This window comes from Onychostoma macrolepis, chromosome 11 (genome assembly GCF_012432095.1).
Source record: "Onychostoma macrolepis isolate SWU-2019 chromosome 11, ASM1243209v1, whole genome shotgun sequence".
NCBI classification, from domain to species: domain Eukaryota; kingdom Metazoa; phylum Chordata; class Actinopteri; order Cypriniformes; family Cyprinidae; genus Onychostoma; species Onychostoma macrolepis.
The window spans coordinates 3,402,262-3,428,477 of NC_081165.1; the positions used below are offsets into that span (position 1 = coordinate 3,402,262).

Consider the following 26,216-nt stretch of genomic DNA (forward strand, 5'->3'; position numbering starts at 1 on the left):
ATTGTTTAAAACCTGACAAACTTGTGAAATGTTTTTAAAGGAGGAAAATGTGCTTGTGAAATATTTCTTTAAAATGAATTCCATTTACTTTGATAATTTATCTAATGCAGTGACATTCAGACATTTCTCAGTTTGACTTAAATTAATACATACCACCCAGACAGCACCAGTGTCGGCCTGAATCCGGCCAACATAGATTTCACACGGGCCAGATGTGGGCTGGTGCAGGGCCAACACTATGTTGCTGTCTGGGCACATACACACACTCATAACTAATCATGTTGAAAAAAGATGACTGTAAAACAAGGTAAGAGATTTTTTTTGTGTGTGTATTTGGAAGATGCTAGCCAGTTGGGAAAGGGCAAGGCCAGAGTTCAGGATGCACAGGTCAGCATCCTGTGCAGCTGTGACCAAGCAAACTACTGCTGGGTCATGCATGAGAGGTGACTCGTGACAGGGTGTGCCTCCTCATGCAAACAATCCTTGGAGAACACACACCCATAACCCTCATATGACCCTAAGGCGGTTTATCATGAGTGCAAATGCACAGCTTATGAAATTAAGATCCTCTCTAACAAAGAAAGCGAGACAAATAGATATAGTAGATGCTCTGTTCCAAAATCTAGTTGATTTTAAGACATCATAAGCTCCGTCCAAGGTTGTTCCAAAAGAAGTAAAAATTATTACAGTCACTCAGCCCCTTCCAAATATTAACTAGATGTTTACTAACAAGTACTCGCCAAAAAATAGATTATTAAAAAATTATAAGAATGAACCAAAACACATCTTCCACCCTGACACAGCTGATGTGTTTTTAAAGCCCTCTGGTGGAAGAAAAAATCGATTGCCTGTCCAGGTCTTGTTTAGGCATTTTGCACTGACAGCTATCATGAACTGAACTGATAAGTGCATTTAATCAGAATTTGTCCAGCTTCAGCACTTCCTTTTATGGACTGCACAGCATTCGCTGGTCTGTGCCAGACTTTCTCTTTGGGCTAGTGACAGAATGCTCTCCATTTACCCTCCTTTCAATTTTTCTGTCTAATAAACAATGATTTATATTTATATTTGGGTGGGTAAAGCTGTTTTTTTTTTTGGGTTGGTTGGTTTTTTTGCATAGAAATTTTGGGGAACAGGTGCTCAAGCGGAAAAAGGCACCCCTCCCATTATTATAAAATAAGGTTACATATCATTGAACATCTTTTAATGTTCATGTTAGCTAACTGTGCTAAGAAGCACATTTGGTTTCAACTGATAGTGCCCATAAAATTATTGACACAAATTACTAAAAAAAAAAATAAAATCATTCGCATTCGCTAAAATCATTCAGTAATTAAACTTATTTCCCCAGGGTAACCATTGAACACCTCTCCGACTCTCTATAACCCTGCTTGTGACGTCCCCCCGTTTAACCGTGCTCTGTTGCTCTGAGTCACTGTAGCATTTGGTTGGTGCCTTACCGAGAAACAGTCGAAGGGATCTGGGCGGGACCGAATCGCCTCTACTGCTTGCACTTCTTTACTCTGAAATCTCCATGATCCACCTGGACGACCGCTTGATAGCACAGGTGAGTGACAGGCTGCGTGTCAACATGTTGTAATTTAATGTACAATTAATCGAAACGCCGGTGCATTTGAAAATTAGGATTAGTACTGTTTTGCTGTGGAGAAGAAACATTAGATCTAGAAAGGTTATGTCATGCGCAACACTGCTGTATAGGCTACTACAGTACGATTCGTTGTTTCAGCTTTAGTGCGCGAACGCATTACAAAAAAGAAAAAAAATTCATGCAAGCCTAAAACCAATAGGCTACAGCCTTTTGATCAATGGACATAATAGCTGAATGCATCGTAAATGTAATGTATGTGGGTGAGAAACTGAGAAAAAGACAATTGATACTGAAGCAATAGCTGTGTATATTCAATGACAATCACGTCATGAAAGTACGCAGACATTGTCAGGGCATCCACTGACTGATGCATGAAAGAGATCGCAGTTATGTCATGTTTTCATATGCTGTAGATCGATTGTTCTATTAAATCGACTATTACAGATCAAAATCAATAGAAAGAGTATCGGCTTCTAATGTAATTTGTTTGAATGAATGTCTCATATAAGTAGCCTGTTATTTGGCGTTATGCACAGTGAAATATTTGTCTGGTATTCTAGCCTTTAAGAACGTTTAATCTTTGAGGCATAATACGCATTCTTTGCTATTTTATTTTTCATTTTTCTGTGTGTGCATAATTTAGGAATTCTGGTTCATTTGTGCTTGCATTTACTGCCGTTAGCAGTCTCTAAAGGCGGTGCGACATTCACACAGAACCGAAAACACTTCAAACGATTCAAAACATTAGTCCAATGACTTGTCACAGCATGGCAGCATTAAGAAAAGTAACAGGTATTGGTTCAATTTCAATTATAATGCATTACGTTGTAGACGTAACAATATGGATTAAGTAATCATTTGCAGTCTCACTTTTGGAAGGTCCTGTTAGGGGTTGCTGCAGCAGATCATCTGCATATTTATTTGGCATGTTTTATGCTGCATGCAATTTACAGTTAAGTAATGGAGTCAGGTTAATTTAGTAACAGCTCAGACTAATTGCCACCTGGTGGTGCAATCACCAATTACTGCAGTCAGTTCAACAAATGTGTAGACAGCACTCTAAATGTGTTTATGAAGCTAGACATTTTGGGCTGCGCAAGGGGTAAACTATTCTTGTAGCCCCTGCTGGTGATGACATTTATGTCAAGCACACTATGTGCAAGATATGGATGATTCATTAAAAAGAACAGACCGATAAAAGTCATGCAGAATCAGACTATACTGGTCTTTAATGCTATTTTGCATTCAGGTTGATCCAGCTAGCAGCATCTTTGAAGATTGTTGAGACTGAATTAAGATAATTACTCACATGCACAAGTCTAGAGTTCTAGGATGTTCCTTAAACAACTCCCTATTTAAGTAGTTAGTGCACTGGCCAGGGAGTTGGCCATTTCTAGTCAAGTCAAGTCAAGTCACTATTGTTTACATAGCACCTTTTACAATGTCAAAGCAGCTTTACCGTATTAAACAGGGAAATGGTGTGTTGAAATAGTGTTCCGTTCTCCTCTGGCCAGACAAAACCAGCAGTTTAAATCAAAGCTGCAACAAATTCAGGGCTGTCCCACTGTCAAAATTGCTCCACTGCATTGAAATGTTAAAATCAGGTTGAAGTATTCAACAATATCAGGTGGTGTAACACTGTCGTTCTATTGCTTGTCACTGCTCATTTGCATAAAGTTGAGCTCTACTCAGACCAACCGTCTCTGTCGCTCATTGAAAATAAATTATGTCTGGCCATTTGTTTATGAGTATCACAACTTTTGAAAGTCATGCAGGCTCTTATGCTATCTTTGGATTGATAATTTTGCTATCTGCTATCTCAGTGTGTCTGTCAGCCCATTAGGTTTTTATATTCCACTTGGAAAATTTGCATAGTTGACGTTTGTGTTTTCTGGCCTTATGTGGCTGTGACTTCTAACAGTGCAGTGTATCTAGCAGATTTACAAGCTCACAATGTTACAAAGATACATGCACACATATTTGAGTGTTTATGCCAACATTGCATGTGACATCTCCCTCCCAAACAGTTAAGAAAACACCCCGGGGAGTTGCAAGTTCAGTCAGGCGTTCCTACAGACCTCTGCCACAAGACTGAAAAACAAGTTCAACTTGAAAGCATTTGAGCCTCTGAAGTGTATTGTTCTTATTTAGAGAGTTAATAAATGTTGGTTTATTTAGTTCTTACAAAACACACAAATGTGGATTACAACAAGGGGAGGTAGACAGTGAGTTCTGTCATCAAAGACTGTAAACACATTCTGTGTTAAGAAGGTATAACCTCTGGTCTTCTGGTCCCTAGTTTAATGTAACAGCAAAAAATTCTATCATACCAAGGATGCCAGCACTAATTACACTGCAGTTGTTGCGACATGACAATGCCTGTTGTTTTTTCTTCTTCTCACAATGGATAGCATATTTGGATTCTGTTTATTGCCATATATGTTTATGGCAAGGTTAATACCCCGTTAATGTCACATCCAGTGTGGACAGACGCAAGTTGTTGGTTTATTTATTCATTTATTTATTTTTTGGCTAGTAGAAGTTATGAATGGCCGGTAACTTAAAAATGTAGTAGCCAAATTAGTTGGTGAGTGAAAAAGTTAAATTCAAACCCTGATTATAAGGCTAAAATGTCTGACTGTCCTTATAGAGCTTTAAAGCTACAACCATCAAACTCGGCTCAGACCTTCAGACTGTTCTGACTTATGCCAGGTATGCACTACATGATTTTAGCCCCGATTTTCAATCGCAGACAGTTTTGAGAAAATCAAAACAAATTCCCAAAATTGGAGGCAAGTTGGTACTGGTTCATGTGTATGACAGTCACGTAGTATGTTATCAAACATGCAATCTGAGAGAAGCACTGAGTCCTGCAGTGTGAAATGTATTTTGACTGAAAATGACATTGGTAATGACCTACAGCACGATACAGGGCAAGGGAAAGTTTAGGGGGTGGAGTCATAGATCTGCAACAAAACATCAGCATGCATGGTTTCTGCGAGCAACCATCCCTCCTTTGTAATCTTTTTTTTTTCTTTTTTGCTGCAAACCAGCATACACACAACTTGTATCAGTTTCTTTCAGGAAGAAATCCAGTCTTGCATGAGAACTCCTGAGTTTTGGCGATTCTTCCTATTGAAAAGTTGTGTAAGGTGTCACCCCCTGTTGCCGATACGTTGTGTAATTTGCACACAACAGCACTAGATGGTACCCCCAGACAGTCATGTAGTGTGAGAAGAGCAGCAATCCGACAACTTTGAAAATCATGCTGTGTGTTTTGTGGCATTAGTGTGCTATCTGTTTTTATTTATCTTATTATATCTATATTTTTTAATTTAACTAATCAGATTTTCTTAAAATGGACAATTAAAACTCCCCAAAAATGCTGCGAAAATCCAATATACTTACATAGACTGAGTGTCCAAATGAGGCTTCTATCCATAGCAAGCTGCATAGCAACACACTAGCAACCATCCAAGATCAACCTACAGTAGCAACCACCCAGAACACTCTAGCAATAGGGATATCCGAGACTAGTGAACTAAACAATACTGCTAAATGATGCTGCTGGTACTTGACACTGAATATATTTGTGATTATATTCATGTTTTGCACATTATAATTTTTTATACTTTTACAGAATATATTCAAATCTTACTTGACAACAACAAATCATCAAAGTCCTAATGAACAGAATACTCTTAAATAATGTAGCTTGCTTAAGTAAAGCAATCTTGCAATTTTGCCACCCGTCATGTACATTTTCATACACAAGGAACACGTGGTAATGAAAAACAGTAGCTTGACATATGTTGATCTCAATTAACTTTAGTTTGAAAAATTCTGCTTTTAATATTGAATTTGTATTAATTTATACTGTAGTGCCAATTGATTCAGTTTATTTTTAATATATGTTTATTTTGGTTAAAATTGTGAATGATAGGTTTAATGTACAGTCATCATAATGCAAGGCAAGCACATTGCATATATATGATCTGTTTTTCAGTGGCATGTTTTATTCATAGATTATGTAAAGCTATTTTAAACAGATCATTTATTCAGGCTGTTTTAGTGGTTTGTTAGACTAATCCGACTAGTCGGTTTCATTCATTTAAACATGAATTAAATTAGACATGGCACATATCCCTACTAACAACCACCAAGAACACCTTACTAACTGCATAGCAACCATCCCAAATACCCCAGCAATGGCATTGCAACTTCAATACTTCAAACTGAAAACCTTCAAACTTAAAGCTTGTACTTCAAACATTCTAGTCAGACTTTCTCAAGCCAACTTCAAAGTTGTTGTTTTTTTATTACCTAGTTTGGATATAATATTTGACAAAAGTGTTGAAACCTGTTTGCCTGATCATTAGTTGTAGTGTCTGCAAGGTTGTACTGTATTGATACCTCATTGTAATAATTGCATACTGAATTGTGATTTTTCTACTTTCTTACAGTACATGCATTTGCGTATTGAATTTTTAGTGGTCTTGTCATTCTTGCGTATAGCCACCGTACATGTGTTACATTGTACATGTGTTGATTTTTGTGTGCAGCCGATGACAGAAAACAAGATGCATTCTCAGTGACTGTGGCATTGCAGCTGTGATTTTTGCTACTTTGTGAGAACTAGTATTTATCAGGAAATGCACAACTAGTTTTCATGTTTAATGTTTTTCAGTTTGTCATGTTGTTACAAGAGCTACCAACACGTATGAAAAAATATTTGTAAGAAGCATTTAACTTACAAATATTTTTTTATACGTGTTGGTAGCTCTGATTACACAAACATACCGCACTAAAGAAATGCACCTTTGACCCTATGTCTCTGAGCAACAACGAGGGTTCAACAGATACATATACATGTAATGTTGTAATACTTATGCATAATACAGCACATGTGATTGGACTAAATAGTTCCTTCTCATGAATAATGCAGAGAAACACTGATGACATAGACTTTAAATTAGGGTTGTGCGATATTGAAAAAAAATGATATCTCAATATTTTTTGAGATTTTTTTGATAACGATAATTAGACGATATTTTGCTGAGTGTGTTATTGTGCTGATATCTGACTACCGTGGACAGCTTCAGTTTTTGATATTCTTCATATTCTGTGTGGTCAGTTTACATCAGTGATAGAAATTAATATTTTCATATAAGTTTAAATAGATTTTTACCTTTTATGGGCAATTTTACCTTTAACAAAGCCATTTTTTTTCTCTAAAAGTATGCATCTTTTGAGTCAAATTGTTACATTTAATCAGTCAGTTAGAATAATAAGACATTTATTACTGTTACTAATCAAAAGAAACCAGTATCAACAAAATTAATCTTTGCAGAAGTTGCATCTGAATGGCATTTAGATGTATTTACACACTGTTTAATGCAGCTCAGAGGGACATGGAGTGCTTTAACCTGCTGTTACAAATGCATAATGTTTTGATATTTTAAACATAAAACATTAAATACTGATATTTGAAATTATTTTAAAATGAACAGATACTTTGAATGTGAAATTAAAAATCGCCAGTAGGTGGCAGCAAGTCACTGCTAGCAAGTGAGTCATTGCGACTGAACCGAATCATTTAAACGGTTGATTCATTCAGGAACTAAACATCATCATGTTGCTCAGAGACGCAAAAAACAGTGCTGTAGCTGTTTGGAATTATTTTTTGTTGGCGAAATGGAGCAAAAACAGGCAATATGGTGTCTAAAACGTAAGTCTCTTAATATTAACTTATTGTTTATTGAACTGTTGTATAAAATCAATATCACAATCATGCTTATTTGTGAACAAAAAACGACACTCTTCGTGTGATTGTACCTATATGATATATACACACACATTTTCTGCCCTCATATCTTGAATTTTGTGATCATTCTTAATGCATTTTAATAGACTGAATCATGCAGTGAAAAAACACACTGTAAATGCGCACGCGCTCTAGTCTATACTTCACGTAATGAATGCGTGCTCTCTGTAGGGGTGTTTTGTTTGGCTTTTGCAAAATACTAGATAATGTCAAATTGCACATCGTTAAAACAACAATTACGATATTATCGCAGACGATATATATTGCACACCCCTACTTTAAATATATATTTTGTCTGTGCTTTATGGTTGATGGAAGTTGATTTAGTTTGGTAATGGCAGATGTATTACTGCAGCTTCATTATGTATCTAAAATTGCTACTTTATATGAATATGAGAGCTTATTGTTAAAAGTATTGTTAAGTGTTTTATGTGCTTTCTGTTAACAACATATATTGTTTCAGGTGTTATTTAGCCAATCTTAAAGGCAGAAATCAGAAGCAAGATTATTTTCAAGGATTGAGTACTTGGCAACTCAGTGGATTTAAGGTGGATTTAAATATGTATACTGCTGCTTTAAAAATGAAGACATCTTCCTAGGAAGCGTTTTGCTCAGAGGTTGCTATTTCATAGATCAGAAGAATTAATGGCAACCCCAGTTAGGTTTAATTTTACACTTTGCCTCATAAAAAGAGCAAATGAGTCAGCTGTTGTTGCCATACAGTGATAACACAAAGCTATAAAATGACTATCTTCACAACTACTACACTAAATTATTTTGTTCCTTAAAATTAATTTTAAGATTTTTACATCTTCACTTACTTTTATTTTATTTTAAAATATTGGTTAATTTTGTTGGGAAGGCTTCCATCCTTTTCTCTAAAATGTGAACATTTTTATTTTTTTAGTCATTTATTTTTATCACATGTTATTCCTCATACAGAAGTCCATGAGCAGATTTTTATTTTAGAACATGTGATAAATGAAATATAAAGAAGATTTCAAAACTTCAACTAGTTAAAAGTGCCCCTAAGTGAAAAATCACCCCATATGCTTGTATATAAAGAGAAGTAGTGAGAATCTGTATGTGTGACTGATAGATGGAGCAAACATTTGCAACTCAAATGTGTTTGATACCAAGCTCTTTGACTATGAGCACCTGAATGTTGCCGATTGAGTATGCTTAGTGGGTCAGTTTTTTTTTTTAACATGTTCCAGAGGTGTTTCTAAATGCACTGGTGCTGTGAATGTACTGAATCTATCATTATGTAAGTGAATTACATATTCTTCTTTTACTATTAGTATCGTTCATACTTATTCGGATTTTTCCTGAGATCTGAGATGTCTTCTCAGATTTTTTTTGTGCTATGCAAATTGGTACCTCAAACTGTGCAGCCTGTTGAACAGGTGTGGTATTACTATTTTTAAAGGGGACATCAGATGCAAAATTCACTTTTATTTGGTGTTTGAACTTAAATATGTCTTGGCAATGTGTGTACACAACCACCCTATAATGATAGAAATCCGCTTTTTTTAAATCCCCACAAATCATAAGCACTTTCATAGAGCAAGCCGTTCACAGATTCTGGGCAAAGTGCACCTAAATGCATTTATGTTTGCACGAATAATTTTACACCAGACTGCTTTGTAAACGAGGGTCAGTACAAAGCAGGTTTTGCTAAAAAGTTGTTACTGAAGGATGGATCGGTACCAACTGTTCGTGATCCAACTTCACCTCCAGAAGAAGTGAGTATACATTTTTTTTTTTAATGAATCTTTGCAAATCGCCGGAAGAGAGAGGTGGGCTGAGCATTAGTTCATTGTCATTTAAAGTGACTTGCACCAAAACGGGTCACTGTGAACAGAGCTGTTATTGAGTGTTGTTTTACACTACCATTGAGAATTTTTTAACCAAAGTATGTTATAGACTTCTCATGAAGACTCTAAAGAATCATACCAACTTGTGGAAAATGGGCATGTCCCCTTTAAGTGATAAGGTTGTTGCATTGTGAATTAAAACAATAATAGATCAAAACAATCTAAACTAGTTTAGATCTAGGAAAGTTGTCAGACAACAACAAAATTGTGAACAATCATTGCTAACTTTTACTTTAGCAAATGTAAAAAATAAGCAAAGGTATTATTATTATTAAAATATAATAGTAATAACAATAATATAATTATCAGGACAAAAACAAAACAAGAGAAATATGCATACGTATTTCTCAAATAGGCTATGCATTCGTTTATCTTGAGTGATGTCATAATATACTACACTGTTGTATTTCAACTATTCAGTCAGGTGCATAAAATTTCATTAATTTAATTAGGGCTGTAGAGGTCGTCTCTAGGTGCTGATCCACCATCTGATCTGGATTACGGTTCCTCATTACGGTGACCTTGGAATATGAAAGAAACAGATTAATTTTAGCGTAGATGCCATTCTTCTTACGATGTAACAAGTACATTGTGTGTGGTTGAGTGATTGAGTGTTCCCGGTTCCAGTTGACCTAATTAATGCAGCTTAACAACTTAACAATCCTTTAACGGATTTGAATATTAGAAGAGTATTAGTGTGTTATGTGTACGCCAGGTTAAAGAGATGGGTCTTTAATCTAGATTTAAACTGACAGAGTGTGTCTGCCTCCCGAACAGTGTTAGGTAGATTGTTCCAGAGTTTGGGCGCTAAATAGGAAAAGGATCTGCCGCCCACAGATGATTTTGATATTCTAGGTATTATCAAATGGCCAGAGTTCTGAGAATGCAGCAGACGTGGAGGACTATAATGTGATAAGAGCTCGTTCAAGTACTGAGGAGCTAAACCATTCAGAGCTTTATAAGTAATAAACAAGATTTTAAAGTCTATACAATGTTTAAAAGGGAGCCAGTGCAGTGTTGACAGAACCGGGCTAATGTGGTCATACTTCCTGGTCCTAGTAAGAACTCTAGCTGCTGCATTTTGAACCATCTGTAGTTTGTTTATTAAGTGTGCAGAACAACCACCCAATAAAGCATTACAATAATCTAACCTTGAGGGCATAAACGCGTGAATTAACATTTCTGCATTTGACATTGAGTGCGTTTACATGGACCCTCTTAATGCGATTATAATGAGATTTTGGCGATATTGCGATTATGCTTTACCTCATGTAAACGCAATACTTCGATCTAAATAATGCGATTAAGCTCATAATCGCAGCAAGCATAATCGTATTAACATAGGTGGCGTACGCCGATTTTAATCGGAATATACAGGCATGTAAACACCTTAATCGCAGTATTGCCGCTCTGACCAAAGTGCGCATGCGCTTGTGACATATATGAATAACGTGACACGCACCTGTAATAATACGGAGATTAGAAACGATGGAGGGGAAGAAAGCATCGCATTCTGAGGAAAACATAACAAGCTGCCAGCAGTCTCTGTTCCTTACCCTCATGTAGAAAGGGCGAGCAGAACGCGACGGCAGCGCACGCAAACAAATTCCATCACATTCGGAATAATAATGGAAATTGCATGTAAACGGGAGTAAGAGCTTTGCTCTTGACATGTAACATGCGCACGAATATTGCGATTATTTCCAATAATCAGAGTAAGGACTTAATCGCATTTTGATGTTTACATGTCAAGAGCAAAGCTCTTACTCCCGTTTACATGCAATTTCCATTATTCTTATTATTCGCTAAGAATTGTGTTTTTTTTTTTTTTACTGCCATTATTCACATACCCCACTGGACAGCACAAATGATGGACTCAGAAAGAGCAGTGTTACTGGTCGCTGTTTTAATTTATTTACGTCTAATGCATAATGATTTTGTATGGCTGTATTCCACGCTTTTTCGGCGCCATAGAAATGTGATGGAATTTGTTTGCGTGCGCTGCCGTCGCGTTCTGCTCGCCCTTTCTAGATGAGGGTAAGGAACAGAGACTGCTGGCAGCTTGTTGTGTTTTCCTCAGAATGCGATGCTTTCTTCCCCTCCATCGTTTCTAATCTCCGTATTATTACAGGTGCGTGTCACGTTATTCATATATGTGGTAACACTTTACAATAACAGTACATGAATTATCATGTACTAATACCTTAATTAATAATTACTTGACTATGAACTAATGAAGAGTTAAGACATGTATTAATCAAGAACTAATGAAGAACTAACTTAACTACTACATGAGTCATATGAATTACCTCATGAATAACACCACCTTAATTACATGTTAGTTCCTGCATGTTAGTTAATGTATTAATTAACACTTTGGGGTAAACTAAATCAAACATGCTCTAGAAAAAAGATTCATGAAAATGGCACACTGCAAAATTGTTTATAAATTTTCCACCTGCAGCTATGTCACAAACATCAGTGAATGACAGTGGATTTCTTGCAATATTTACGTTTAACCTAACTCATCCAACGCACAATGATGCATTAATTAAAAACAACTTCATCTCATCCTGTTTTGAGTGATTCCACTGCTGCCCTCCTACAATAACGTATTCATTAAGCAGATGCGATTTTCCAAATTAAAATCAGTGTTAGCATAGAGATGATGGTTATGTTATGGATTGGTTTACTGTCTTTATATCATAATAATGCACTGAAATCAGACGTTTGTCTTGTGTTCTTGCTCTTCTTTTGGGCCACTATTGCCCCTTCAAAATGTTAACCTTCCTCCTACCGTTCAGTTCCTTCTCCATCCAAATGCAGCCACATGACCTCTGCTCTTCCACTTTTTTACAAACCACCAAAAAACACCAAATATCTGATTTAGATGAGCTGAATATGTATAAAACATGTGTAATTGATAACTTTTAAAGATGTGCCCTCCAAGACAAGTCATGACATGATACATTGACAACTCATGAATTCATGTTAAGTTATAAGTAATTAATGATGAGTTAATGATATTGTGCCCCCCCAAGTAAAGTCATGACATTATGATACATTAACAAGTCATGAATTAATGTTAAGTTAATGATGAGTTAATGATATTGTGCCCCCCCAAGTAAAGTCATGACATTATGATACATTAACAAGGCATGAATTAATGTTAAGTTAATGATGAGTTAGTAATATTGAAATGATAACATTTCGTTTTATTGTGTGATTTCTGCTGCCGGCTCGTTTCCAATAATAGGACTACAAGTTAAACAAGACTTAACTTTAAACCTTAAAATAAATAACATTTTAAATGGTTTAACCTTTACTTGTCATGAAATGTTTACTTTGTTTGCCATGGGCCACAAAAGGCGTAATCTCCGACATGCTGTGACTGACAATAGAACTATAAAAAAAAACACCAAAACCGCAACATAATTACGAAATGAAACAATTTTATTCATGCGCTGTAATCCAGATCTTCAGAATCCATACGACTGCGAGGAACAGACCCAAATCCAAGCCTTTATTCGACGATCTTCATCTCCATCCCGAGCAGCGAGTCCAGCGACCGTAAACAGCAAAGCCCGCGCTGACTGACGGGTTTGTTACAAATTCAAATGTTGCAGCTTCAAACGACAGGTTTTACGGCAGGATAATCGAACGCTCATTGGCTCTCGCCTGCATTCGTCACAGATCGCGACATGCCGTGTTTCTGGTGAGGTGTGTAATTTGAATGATGCTAGCAGCAGCACGCGCACGCCTTCACGAGTTCACTGAGAGGGAGAGGATCAGGAAAATAATCTGGATAATATTTTCAGCGATTAACAACATAAATTCTGCTCAAATGAAGATATCAATCTTTCATTTGAAAGCCATGTTTCTAGCATCTGTAAAACTGCGTTTTTCCATCTCAAAACTAAATTGCGACCTATGCTCTCAACGTCAAATGCAGAAATGCTAATTCATGCGTTTATGACCTCAAGGTTAGACTATTGTAAATAAATGATTGTAATTGCATTTATCTGTCTGTCATGTTTTTCTTCTACTGTACAGAAATAGCTATGTTTAGGTGTAGATGTAGGAGTGGGATTAGCGATTATAAAAACTTTTAATGCTATATTGTTACTAAAATGGTTATTTTCTTGCATGTTTATAAAATGTTTAGGTTTGGAGGTAGGTTAAGAGGTCTAAAAGTCTAAATCACTTATTGATAAATGATAAAAATGCATTGATAAGAATATCTTAATGAAATAAAAACAATATTACTAACTCATCATTAACTTAACATTAATTCATGCCTTGTTAATGTATCATAATGTCATGACTTTACTTGGGGGGGCACAATATCATTAACTCATCATTAACTTAACATTAATTCATGACTTGTTAATGTATCATAATGTCATGACTTTACTTGGGGGGGCACAATATCATTAACTCATCATTAATTACTTATAACGAATTCATGAGTTGTCAATGTATCATGTCATGACTTGTCTTGGAGGGCACATCTTTAAAAAGTTATCAATTACACATGTTTTATACATATTCAGCTCATCTAAATCAGATATTTGGTGTTTTTTGGTGGTTTGTAAAAAAGTGGAAGAGCAGAGGTCATGTGGCTGCATTTGGATGGAGAAGGAACTGAACGGTAGGAGGAAGGTTAACATTTTGAAGGGGCAATAGTGGCACAAAAGAAGAGGAAGAACACAAAGACAAATGTCTGATTTCAGTGCATTATTATGATATAAAGACAGTAAACCAATCCATAACATAACCATCATCTCTATGCTAACACTGATTTTAATTTGGAAAATCGCATCTGCTTAATGAATACATTATTGTAGGAGGGCAGCAGTGGAATCACTCAAAACAGGATGAGATGAAGTTGTTTTTAATTATGAATGCATCATTGTGCGTTGGATGAGTTAGGTTAAACGTAAATATTGCAAGAAATCCACTGTCATTCACTGATGTTTGTGACATAACTGCAGGTGGAAAATTTATAAACAATTTTGCAGTGTGCCATTTTCATGAATCTTTCTTCTAGAGCATGTTTGATTTAGTTTACCCCAAAGTGTTAATTAATACATTAACTAACATGCAGGAACTAACATGTAATTAAGGTGGTGTTATTCATGAGGTAATTCATATGACTCATGTCGTAGTTAAGTTAGTTCTTCATTAGTTCTTGATTAATACATGTCTTAACTCTTCATTAGTTCATAGTCAAGTAATTATTAATTAAGGTATTAGTACATGATAATTCATGTACTGTTATTGTAAAGTGTTACCATATATGTCACAAGCGCATGCGCACTTTGGTCAGAGCAGCAATACTGCGATTAAGGTGTTTACATGCCTGTATATTCCGATTAAAATCGGCGTACGCCACCTATGTTAATACGATTATGCTTGCTGCAATTATGAGCTTAATCGCATTATTTAGATCGAAGTATTGCGTTTACATGAGGTAAAGCATAATCGCAATATCGCCAAAATCTCATTATAATCGCATTAAGAGGGTCCATGTAAACGCACTCATTGAGAGCATAGGTCTCAATTTAGATATATTTTTAAGATGAAAAAAATGCAGTTTTACAAATGCTAGAAACGTGGCTGTCAAAGGAGAGATTGCAATCAAATAGCACACCTAAGTTCCTGACTGATGACAAAGAATTGACAGGACAGCCATCAAGTGTTAGACTGTTCTATGAATGCTGATCCTAATGCATCTTTTTCATTATCAACGTGGATATTAAAATCACCAACAATTAAGACTTTATCTGCAGCCAGAGCACTAACTCTGATAAAAAAAATCAGCAAATTCTTTAATAAAGTCTGTGCTCCACAACTGAGAAGAGGCCAATTTGATTGGATATAATCAACTATGAGCACTATTTTGAGAAAAACAAGTCTACTCCCTAGGTCTCTTGGATCCAAACAAGTCAGACTGGTTTCTCTTTGGGTCAAGTCAAGTCACCTTTATTTATATAGCGCTTTTACAATACAGATTGTGTCAAAGCACTTAACAGTATCAAATTGGAGGACAGAGTGTCAGTAATGTATAATGATAAGATTAAACACTCAATTTTCAGTTAAAGGCATTTCATTATTGAATTCAGAGATGTCATTGTCTAGCTCAGTTTAGTTTAAATAGTATCTGTGCAATCAAATCGACGATAATCGCTAGAAATTAAGTGTCCCCAACTGAGCAAGCCAGAGGCGACAGCGGCAAGGAACCAAAACTCCTCTGTGACAGAATGGAGAAAAACCTTGGGAGAAACCAGGCTCAGTCGGGGCCAGTTCTCCTCTGACCAGACGAAACCCGCAGTTCAAAAGTTTATATTTCTATTTTAATTTTGTTGCAATTTCTAACAATAGTAGTATTATGTAGTTAGGTATTTTATTATATTTTAGTTATTTTGTTATTTTTGGTTGATATATCTAGGGATATATCTCTGGGGGTCATCTGGGTGTCCTGGTCTCCGCTGACGATCAGGGCTGTAGACATCCTGATCCACCATCTGATCGGATACGGACTGAGAAACAGACTAGGAAAGAAACAGACAAATATTAGCGTAGATGCCATTCAACTTACGATGTAACGAGTACATCGTGTGTTATGGGGAGTGTTCCGGTTCGGTTGATCTAATTAATGCAGCCTAACAATCCTTTAACGGATTTGAATAATAGAAGCGTGTGTCGTTATGTGTAAGCCAGGCTAAGGAGATGGGTCTTTAATCTAGATTTAAACTGACAGAGTGTGTCTGCCTCCCGAACAGTGTTAGGTAGACTGTTCCAGAGTTTGGGTGCTAAATAGGAATAGGATCTGCCGCCCGCAGTCGATTTTGATATTCTAGGTATTATCAAACGGCCAGAGTTTTGAGAACGCAGCGGACGTGGAGGACTATAATGCGATAAGAGCTCGCTCAAGTACTGAGGAGCTAAACCGTTCAGGGCTTTATAAGTAATTAACAAGATTTTAAAATCTATCCGATGCTTGATGGGGGGGGGGGAGCCAGTGCAGTGTTGACAGAACCGGGCTAATATGGCTAATATGGTCATATTTCCTTTGGGTGTAGTATGCTGCCAATGAAATTGTAATTATGTTTCTGTCCACATATATCAGAGTATTTTAGGATGTGTAATAAAGTAAATAATGTTTTATAATAAAGACTATATTTAATGAATTAAGGGTATTTATAAAGCATTGTAATACAGGTGCATCTCAATAAATTAGAACGTTGTGGAAAAGTTCATTTATTTCAGTAATTCAACTCAAATTGTGAAACTCGTGTATTTAATAAATTCAGTGCACACAGACTGAAGTAGTTTAAGTCTTTGGTTCTTTTAATTGTGATGATTTTGGTTCACATTTAACAAAAACCCACCGATTCACTATCTCAACAAATTAGAATACGGTGACATGCCAACCAGCTAATGAACTCAAAACACCTGCAAAGGTTTCCTGAGCCTTCAAAATGGTCTCTCAGTTTTGTTCACTAGGCTACACAATCATGGGGAAGACTGTTGATCTGACAGTTGTCCAGAAGACAATCATTGACACCCTTCACAAGGAGGGTAAGCCACAAACATTCATTGCCAAAGAAGCTGGCTGTTCACAGAGTGCTGTATCCAAGCATGTTAACAGAAAGTTGAGTGGAAGGAAAAAGTGCGGAAGAAAAAGATGCACAACCAACCGAGAGAACCCAACCCATTCTCACTCCTAAGGCGTCAAAAACTGAAGCATGGTCAAATGCCTTTCGCGTCACTATGAAGACACCAAAAGTGCCCCTAGGCATCAGTATATGACAAAATAGGAACTTCATTGCTTTCAATTGCTTGCTTTATGGTCATACTGTTCTTTCAGGTCAAGACGCTTATGGAAAATAACAACACGTTCTCCTCCGTTGTTTTCAGTTGTTTGTCTTTAATGGTTTGCACGCATTTGTAAAAAATAGAAATAATTTTATATAAATGTATACTTTTATTGGAGCAACCTAACCCCACCCCTACCCTAAACCTACCCACTTCTGAACAATATAAAACACATAACAGGAAAATATAAGTGCAGTCACAGGTATTTATTGCAAAAACTGACCATAAACAAGCAGTATAAAAGCATTACAAACAAGTCGTGTTGCATTCCAAGTCTTCTGAAGCCATACAAAGTCTTTATGAGAAGAAGAGAGCAAAACATAAGGTTTTAATCGCTTAAAATGACCCCACTCTGTTAATGTACACCTCATTCAAAAGCATACTCCAGTCCCGCAGCATTAGTCACGAGACACACAAGAACCAATAGTCTGTCAGAACAGCATAACGCAATCGGTCACGAGACACACAAGAGCCAATAGCATTTCATCTGGCGGCATTTTTTGAATTCGCGCACAGACTGCAGCATACAGGATGAGCTTAACGGCGGACAGAGACGGCGATCGCGTCTATTCCTTTCACAAATCAAATGTTTTGCCTCGGAAGACTTGGAATATTACTATTTTCTGAATAAATTATGATGGTAGTTGTAGCTGCCTGTTATATCTTGTGTTTATTGACAAATGGTAGGTTTAGGGCCAGGGTTGGGTTATGTGCTCATAAATGTGTAAATTATGTAATATAAATAAAACTGTTGTGGCTGTTTACATTGAAAAATCAATGTTATGGCAATGTTATTACCCAATATATAATTTAATTATGATGATAAAATTCCCAGTATGGCATCGGCATATTGACGCTAGGGGTTTCCTATTTAAAGCAACGGAGGACCCTGCAAGTCGAAAAATGACGCTAAGGGGTACCTTGAGCATCAAAAAGCGACGCCAAGTGGTCCTGACCAAGCTTCAATATGTGACGAGTTGGGTGTGAGAATGGGTTGGAGAACCAAAGCCTTATGAGGATTGTCAAGCAAAATCGATTCAAGAATTTGGGTGAACTTCACAAGGAATGGACTGAGGCTGGGGTCAAGGCATCAAGAACCACCACACACAGACGTGTCAATGGTTATGCCTTCTCATTTTACACTTTGTGCATGTTCATTTGCCACAGCAACAATCCTGCACGACCTGAGACTCAAACCTGCAACCTTTCGGTTACAAGTCCAACTCTCTAACCATTAGGCCACAACTGCCCTGCAATATTTGAACATGTAGTTAAATTAAAAGTTTAAAGACTCACTCAAAGACAGTCCCTTGCCACCACCTTGTTGCTTAACAATGCAATTGCACTGACTGACAGCCCGCCTAGAACACGCAGGTGAAATATCACCAGAAAGTCTCTTGTCCAGTCAGATTCGAAGATTGGAACCAATTGTTATACATATAGGCTAACAATAGCCCAAAAATCTTATTGTCCGGTTTATGTTATGTTTTGTGGAACGTTATTTTGACATTCTCTGTTTATTTCACTTCCTCATTCAACGCTATAGAGTGGTGTAACTATGAAATCACTTTGTAGGCAAAAACCCGGAAGCGAGTTAGCATTTTAGTACTTCTGGTTCCATCGTCCCAGAGTCAATGGGTTTTTTGGGAGTTTGATTAAATCCCCTAAAATAAGGTCTGTGATTCACACAAGCTCAAAATAATTTCACGTTTTATTCTATGGCATAAAACACACCAGTTACACACCACTCGTGATTTTTTTTAAACTGTTACATTTCTTAAAAATGATGGTTGCTAACAAGTTGCTAAATGGGACAACAGGCACTGTCGGAGACATTAAACGTCATCACGCCGAACAGTTTATAGTATTTTCCAATTGTAGTGTAATTTGTAGTACAATTGTAGAATAACCATTTAATGGTTTCCTACATTTTATATTGTTGTTCAACAATGTTTTTTGCTTTGCCCTGAAAGGAAACACAAGTCTTTGGATGGAAGATGCTTGTTTTATCGCTTTACAGATACAGAGACTCGTGCCATAAGGTAAACTATATACTGTATATGTTAAAAATGCGTCCCGTTATATATATGGCGATAATACTGCATATCGCGCAATTGAGCCACTCAAAATTACCAGGGAAATTCCTTCATCACGACAGCCCTAATAGAAATCAATTTAAATTTTTTTTATCTTTGATTAATATCGGTCTTTAAATGCAAGATATTTAAAGCGTACCTAAAGTATACTTGCAATAGTTCCACTTTAGCACAATCAAATATACTTAAGTTTATCTTTAGTTGGACTTCAGCACTACTTCTGCACAATTAAAGTGCATTATTTACAAAATTTGTTGTTCCAAGATCTTAAGTATACCAGTTCAGTATACTAAAAGTACGCTTGCAGGATATTTTTATTAAATACATAAACATGTAAATGTATGTTGTATACTTGTGAAATAAATGCATTTATAATACATTTTAGTATATTTATTTTTCACTAGGGATAGCAGTCCATGTTCTTTTTAACCAGGATTCACACAGCATGATTTCCCCAGGCCAGGCTTTACTGCTATAAATAAGGATATAGTGGCATGTGTTGATCAGTGAGGAACTCTTCTTTATAGTTTATAACCATGAACCTAACTGTATTAGCCATGGCCCTCTTGTAGATTCCTGCACAATCAAGTGGGGAATTCAGGTTTATAAATAAAAATTGTACTTATTATTGTACTGTGGATTTCTGCACAGTCAAATGCTTTTTGGGTGAAAAAATAAATGACATGTAAAGTAGTTTTTAGTACATGCCAGCAGTATGCTCTGACAATTCACTTAAATGACAGAGTGATGGTTGTTATTGTTCCACACTGTTTAACCAAACCTTCTGTCAGCAGAGAAATCTGCCTGTTTGCTCAGAGAACAAAATAAATAAATAAAACACCTCTTCACTCAATGCTGTAACATCACTACCGGTCACACAAACACAAGCATGTGAAAGCAGACACGTGTTCTCACACATGCTCCTCAGCATGCAAAGATGCCTTGTGGGGCTGCATTCTCTCTTCTGCTGGAAAGCACATATCGCTGCAGTAAGCAACCCCTGCTGGTGTTTTTCATCATTTTTAATTGAAAATTCACAGCATACTGTAATCTGGTGACAGCATATATGACATCTCTCTTTTAGCATGCATATAATTCACAGGGCACTATCTCTGGAGTTTGTTTAAAATCCTATATCATACCACTGCAGAGTAATTTAGTTGCATGCCTATGTTTAGACTTTTAGATTTTTGGGTTGGAAGAGCTGTTTGAAGCCATTTTAAAATGCAAACTGGTGACCAATATTCAGTATAAATAGACCACATTAGAGTTTACATTGGCTAGTAAATGTTTATATATATATATATATATATATATATACAATTATTAAATAATATGAACTCAGCAAAAAATATTTTATTACTTTTTAATATTTTTATTAATATTTATTACTGAAGCAGCCCTGTAGGGGTCATCATGCAGTTCAGTTCAATTCTCATTCAGTAGTGTCAGTACAGTAATAAGTAATAATCAGTAATATTGCTGAATATTAATTGAGCAACTAAGCAAGCTAGACGTGACAGTGGCAAGCAACCCAAACTCCATCGGTGACAAAAATGAAAAAAATAAAATAAAATAAAAACACTTTTTAAAAACCAGGCTTAGTTGGGGTGCCAGTTCTCCTCTGGCCAAGCCAACATGGTGCGATTTAATTCCAGGCTGCATCACAAGTCAGATTGTGGATTGATATAATTTGTTCATTTTGCTTTAAAGTTGGGATACATCACAGATGAGTATTTAATCTACAATTAAATTGACAAAAATTGTGCCTGCCTCCGGAACCAGGGCTCACAAAATTTCATTATCCCTGGTAGCCCTTCAGACAAGCAAACTTCAGATTTCGGTAGCCCAAAATTAATTTAACTAGTCTGAATAAATTAAAAAATTAAACACACCTCTAAGACGACCACTGCCTTGCTAAAGAAGCTAAGGGTAAAGGTGATGGACTGGCCAAGCATGTCTCCAGACCTAAACCCTATTGAGCATCTGTGGGGCATCTTCAAACGGAAGGTGGAGGAGCGCAAGGTCTCTAACATCCACCAGCTCCGTGATGTCATCATGGAGAAGTGGAAGAGGACTCCAGTGGCAACCTGTGAACTCCATGCCCAAGAGGATTAAGGCAGTGCTGGAAAATAATGGTGGCCACACAAAATATTGACACTTTGAGCCCAATTTGGACATTTTCACTTAGGGGTGTACTCACTTTTGTGGCCAGTGGTTTAGACATTAATGGCTGTGTGTTGTGTTATTTTGAGGGGACAGCGAATTTACACTGTTATACAAGCTGTACACTCACTACTTTACATTGTAGCAAAGTGTCATTTCTTCAGTGTTGTCACATGAAAAGATATAATAAAATATCTACAAAAATGTGAGGGGTGTACTCACTTCTGTGAGATACTGTATATCGTCAGTATCTGGTAGTTTTGTTATTTGGTATGTTTCATCTTGCCACAAAGAAATACCCAGCTGGATTAATCTAACAGCCTACCATAAAGCACTAAAACAGAAATATACATGACAACAGAAAGTCAGTACATGTCGCTAACAAGTTTTCATGTTCTGCGTCTCTGAATGAATGAATTGTGCAGTTTCGTCTACTACTCAAACTCTTATGGTGACACTCACAGTCAGTGTTGGGGAAAGTTACTTTTAAAAGTAATGCATTACAATATTGCGTTACTCCCTAATTACATTACTTGATGTTTGTGTTTAATATAAGAAGTTCTATTTATGGCAAATGTAAAAGCCCTTTCACACCAAAAAGTGTAATGAATAAACCTCAGGTTGAAGGAATAGTAAATTCACGTCTGTACAGTAGAATGCAGGAGAAGAAGGTTCAACACTCTTCAGCAATAAAAAAAACAAAAAAACAATAAAGCACAATTGTTAGTTTATCTAAAGTCATTTTTGCTTATTAGTATGGTTGAACTGGATCATCAAAGGTCAGCAGGAAAGACATTGGTTAATAAAATGGGATTAGATACATTTGTGTTATTTAACATATTTAATTATTGCAGGTTTGCTTCACATTCTGAGTTTGCAGTTTTAATTCATTTTGAGGAATACTAAAAAAGTTTTTTTCACAAGTGAGATGAATTAATACATGTTGACATTTAGTGTAGAACTACAGTAACATCATGTTCACACAGTGCACACACGCCTCTGTATTTCCGATTTCTCCCAACATGGGGACAGGAGACTTGTCAGTCAATAAATGGGAAAACAAAGTAACTTGCGTTACTTTTTTGAAAAAGTAACTCAGATATTTTCTTGTAAATTAAAAAGTAATGCGTTACTTTACTAGTTACTTGAAAAAAGTAATCTGATTACGTAACTCGCGTTACTTGTAATGGGTTACCCCCAACACTGCTCACAGTGTTTGCAGTGTCTGCTGTCTCAATATATGAGGACATGAACACATGAATTTCCTTTCCAGAGCTGCAGAGTCACTTTTCAGTGTTTAATTTGAGAAAAACTATCACCAAATACACATTAAAAACATTTTTCATGACAACCCATCAAATAAAAGTTCTGTTTTACTTGAATTATGACAATATATTACTATTGTATATTAAAATATACTTATATCAAAGGAAAATTATTATTATTATTATAGGAATATTATATACTATTAAGGAATATTGTACAAACAACAAAGATATTTTTCATGTATGTTTTAATTTATACAAGTTCGTTTGGGCAGTATCTTATTTGGCAAACAATAAAAGTGCTATGTTTTGTTGTAAATTAATTGTTATATTTTCATTTGATTACATTTTAAAATATTGATTAAATTGTTAAAGTTTATACTTTTATTTAACATAATTTTTAAAGTGATAGTTCACCCCAAAATGAAAATTCCGTCATTAATTACTCACCCTCATGTTGTTTCAAACTCGAAAGACCTTTGTTCATCTTCAGAAAACAAATGAAAATATTTTTGATGAATTCTAAGAGCTCTCTGACCCTGAATAGGCAGCAATGCAACTGAAATGTTCCCAGGCTCAGAAACGTAGTAAGGACATCAGTAAAATAGTCCATGTGACATCAGTGTTTCAACCATAATTTTACGAAGCTACGAGAATGCTTTTTGTGTGCAAAGAAAACAAAACTAACAACTTTATTCAACAATTCTTCTCCTCCAAATCACAAATTCCACCATTATGGAGAGTGCCACGTGTTTTATGTCAGAAGCATCACATGCATGCATTGTTTACGTGCAGAGGTACTCTTGATAATGGCGGAAGATTTGGAGGAGAAGAATTGTTGAATAAAGTCAGTATTTTTGTTTTCTTTAAGTGGGGTTTTAACCACAGACTTCGACAAGTTATCAGGTGAATGTATCAAAGCCTTTTCATTATTAGCAGTAAACTTTGCCTTGCCCATGGATCGCGGAATGGACCAAAAGAAAGGGGTGCCTGGGGTGGGGGAGGGTTGGGATTGGTGATTGGGGTGTGGTTTGCAGAACTTCGCACATTGACACACTGAATGATAAGTGGCATTACAATGCATTATAATTGTACCAAATCCTTGTTTACATCCTAGTCTACTTTTTAATATTAGAAACAGTACTAATAGTATTAGTTAGATGCCAGGTATATTGTATATTATGCATTTTTTCATGACTCTGGATAATTTATTTTTAGAATAGAGACCACTGTTCTTCCACAATTCTGAAAACAAAACATTAGACAACCAAACAAAATAATATGTAGGCTAATTTACTTGAGCTTCTGACAAAATGTTTTATATAATGTTGTAAATGAGTCTATTTAAAAATATTTATTAATTTTGAATTCATTATGTACTATAAACTTTTATCCCAATACTTTCGTTATTATTTAATGTTTTTGTAAGGTAGCCTACTGTGTAGACTGTTTTCAAGCTGTTTCAAACATAAAGCTCACATGTTGAGCAGTGCCGTGTTAAGCCTTTGCTGGGCCCTGGGCTAATGCAGCTTTGGACCCCCTAACCAGCCCCCACCCCCCACACACCAGTTATATTCAATTAATTGGTAAATCAAATGTACAATCTAACACCGAGGCACATGTAACATTACTAGTGAAATAAAAATAAATAAAACACAATGCACACTTCATAATCCCATAGTAGGCAAAAATTAAACAATATTATCAAGTAATAATCTTACAAATCAGAAACAGCACTGCAAATTTAATTAAATAGTCTGTCACTCACCACTAAAAGGGCATGTTCCTGCTGTTCTAGTAAATATTTTTAAAATGTATAAGAATTCCGCTTGGTCTTAAAGCCTTCCTGGAGCGGCTACGGTCGCAGTTCAAACAATGATTCGCAAGAAGAAGAATTCATTTGTTATTTGTATGTGGTCATACAGTGTATGCCTGCAAATACGGGATAAACTGATACCTTAAATACGGGACGATTATGCAGAACGGTTGGCAACCCTGTTTAAAATGCAAAAGAGAATTGTCTTGGGGGCCCCCTTGTGTTCGGGGCTCTGGGCTACAGCCCATGTTTCGATTTCAATTTTCAGCGATTATGAAAATGCAATAATCGAGATAAAATGATTAATGCGCCCCCATTCCGCCCCCTTTCCAGTGGTGTGTTTCCCAATTTCACGCGTAAATCAGTAAAATCATGTAAACGTGACTTTTGCAAAATAGGACGTGCTTGATTTATCATCCTGTGCTTGATGTAATCTTTTAACGCAAGGTGCACACCTAAATGGTCAAATACATGCAAAAATGTGTCAAAATGTGGTGCTTAGTGATTATTCATGTAAACCCTCGTTAGTTATGTAATAAATGAATGTAAACAGTTGAGAATGAAAATACGTGTGTAACAGTAAATTGGATCCGTGCGGCTCTTAAAGTGACAGCAGGCTATAATCCTTATTAATATAATAGTTACGCTCCCCCAAAATTTGCATATTTGCCATGTTCTAGGCCAGCCGTCAGCCGAACAATCAGAAGTTCTGCAGGTATTGTGAAGAAACAAGCGAGGACAACAGCGAAATAAATGTTATGTTCTAGGCCGTGCAGGGGATGTGAAGTGCAGGGATGGGTTGGTGTCTTTATTCAGAAAGGCACGGAAAGCAATTAACGCGTTCTAATAAAATAACGCGAGCCACTAAAGGGACATGGTTAGCTCCTTGCTAGCAGTAGCCTGTTACATTACAGTACATAAGATTTGACCTACCACATAAATAGAGTAAGGAGAGCTAATTGAGGATGATGGCGAATGATTTATAGATCCTGAGCACCACTGGCAAGTATCTGATCTTGTAAAATGTGTGGTAAGTACTGCCGCTCCATAGTATAAACAGAGTACGTGCGATCGCGAATCTCGAAAGTGAAAGTGAAACTAAAAAGCGATCGTGCATTTGAAAGCAGATTCAATGCCCAGCATATTAATAAGTATTATTCCCTGATTCCCGCATTTCATTTACAGTATAATTACCCAACGATATAACTGCACCAGAAAGTATTGAAATATATATTTTCCCTGTGTTTCCTTCCTGTGAGCTACTGAAATGAGCCGCGCTGTGAAACAGCCAATCAGAGCAGAGGTTAACATTATTATTCATGACCCTTCCAAATAAGGTAATAACAGACCATTTCATTCTAGGGAGAAATTCTAGGGTTGTAAATGGACATGTAAAACCGTTTCTGGAGAATTTTTGCGCTTACCTAAGCCACATAACTTCTATGTAGATATCAGAGAACAATTTAAAATATTATATCAATGCATTCTGTGGCATCTTTAAATAAATCATTCATTTGAAGTTTTGGTCATATGGCCCACTCATAATCGTGTTAAATAGTCGTGGTTACAATATTTACCAAAATAATCGTGATTATGATTTTTGTCATAATCGAACAGTTCAATCTTCAGTCTTAGGCCCTGATGATGAGAGCTGCTGTCTCTCTGCATCAGCGGCTGCGCGA

The 26,216-nt window shown here is 36.3% G+C and overlaps 1 protein-coding gene across 15 annotated transcripts in view; it reads left to right on the plus strand.

The window, feature by feature from the left end:
* The first annotated feature begins 1,223 nt into the window (after positions 1–1,223).
* Positions 1,224–26,216, plus strand: part of LOC131549370 (band 4.1-like protein 1) — a 303,307-nt gene continuing 278,314 nt past the window's right edge. For 14 of the 15 annotated variants that reach the window (XM_058791485.1, XM_058791490.1, XM_058791497.1 and 11 more), the window contains exon 1: positions 1,224–1,567. The gene's annotated coding sequence lies outside the window, so the exon portion shown is untranslated. Of the gene's footprint in view, positions 1,568–7,263; positions 7,338–26,216 lie in introns of those variants that run through there. The other variant, XM_058791486.1, reaches the window with a different exon arrangement.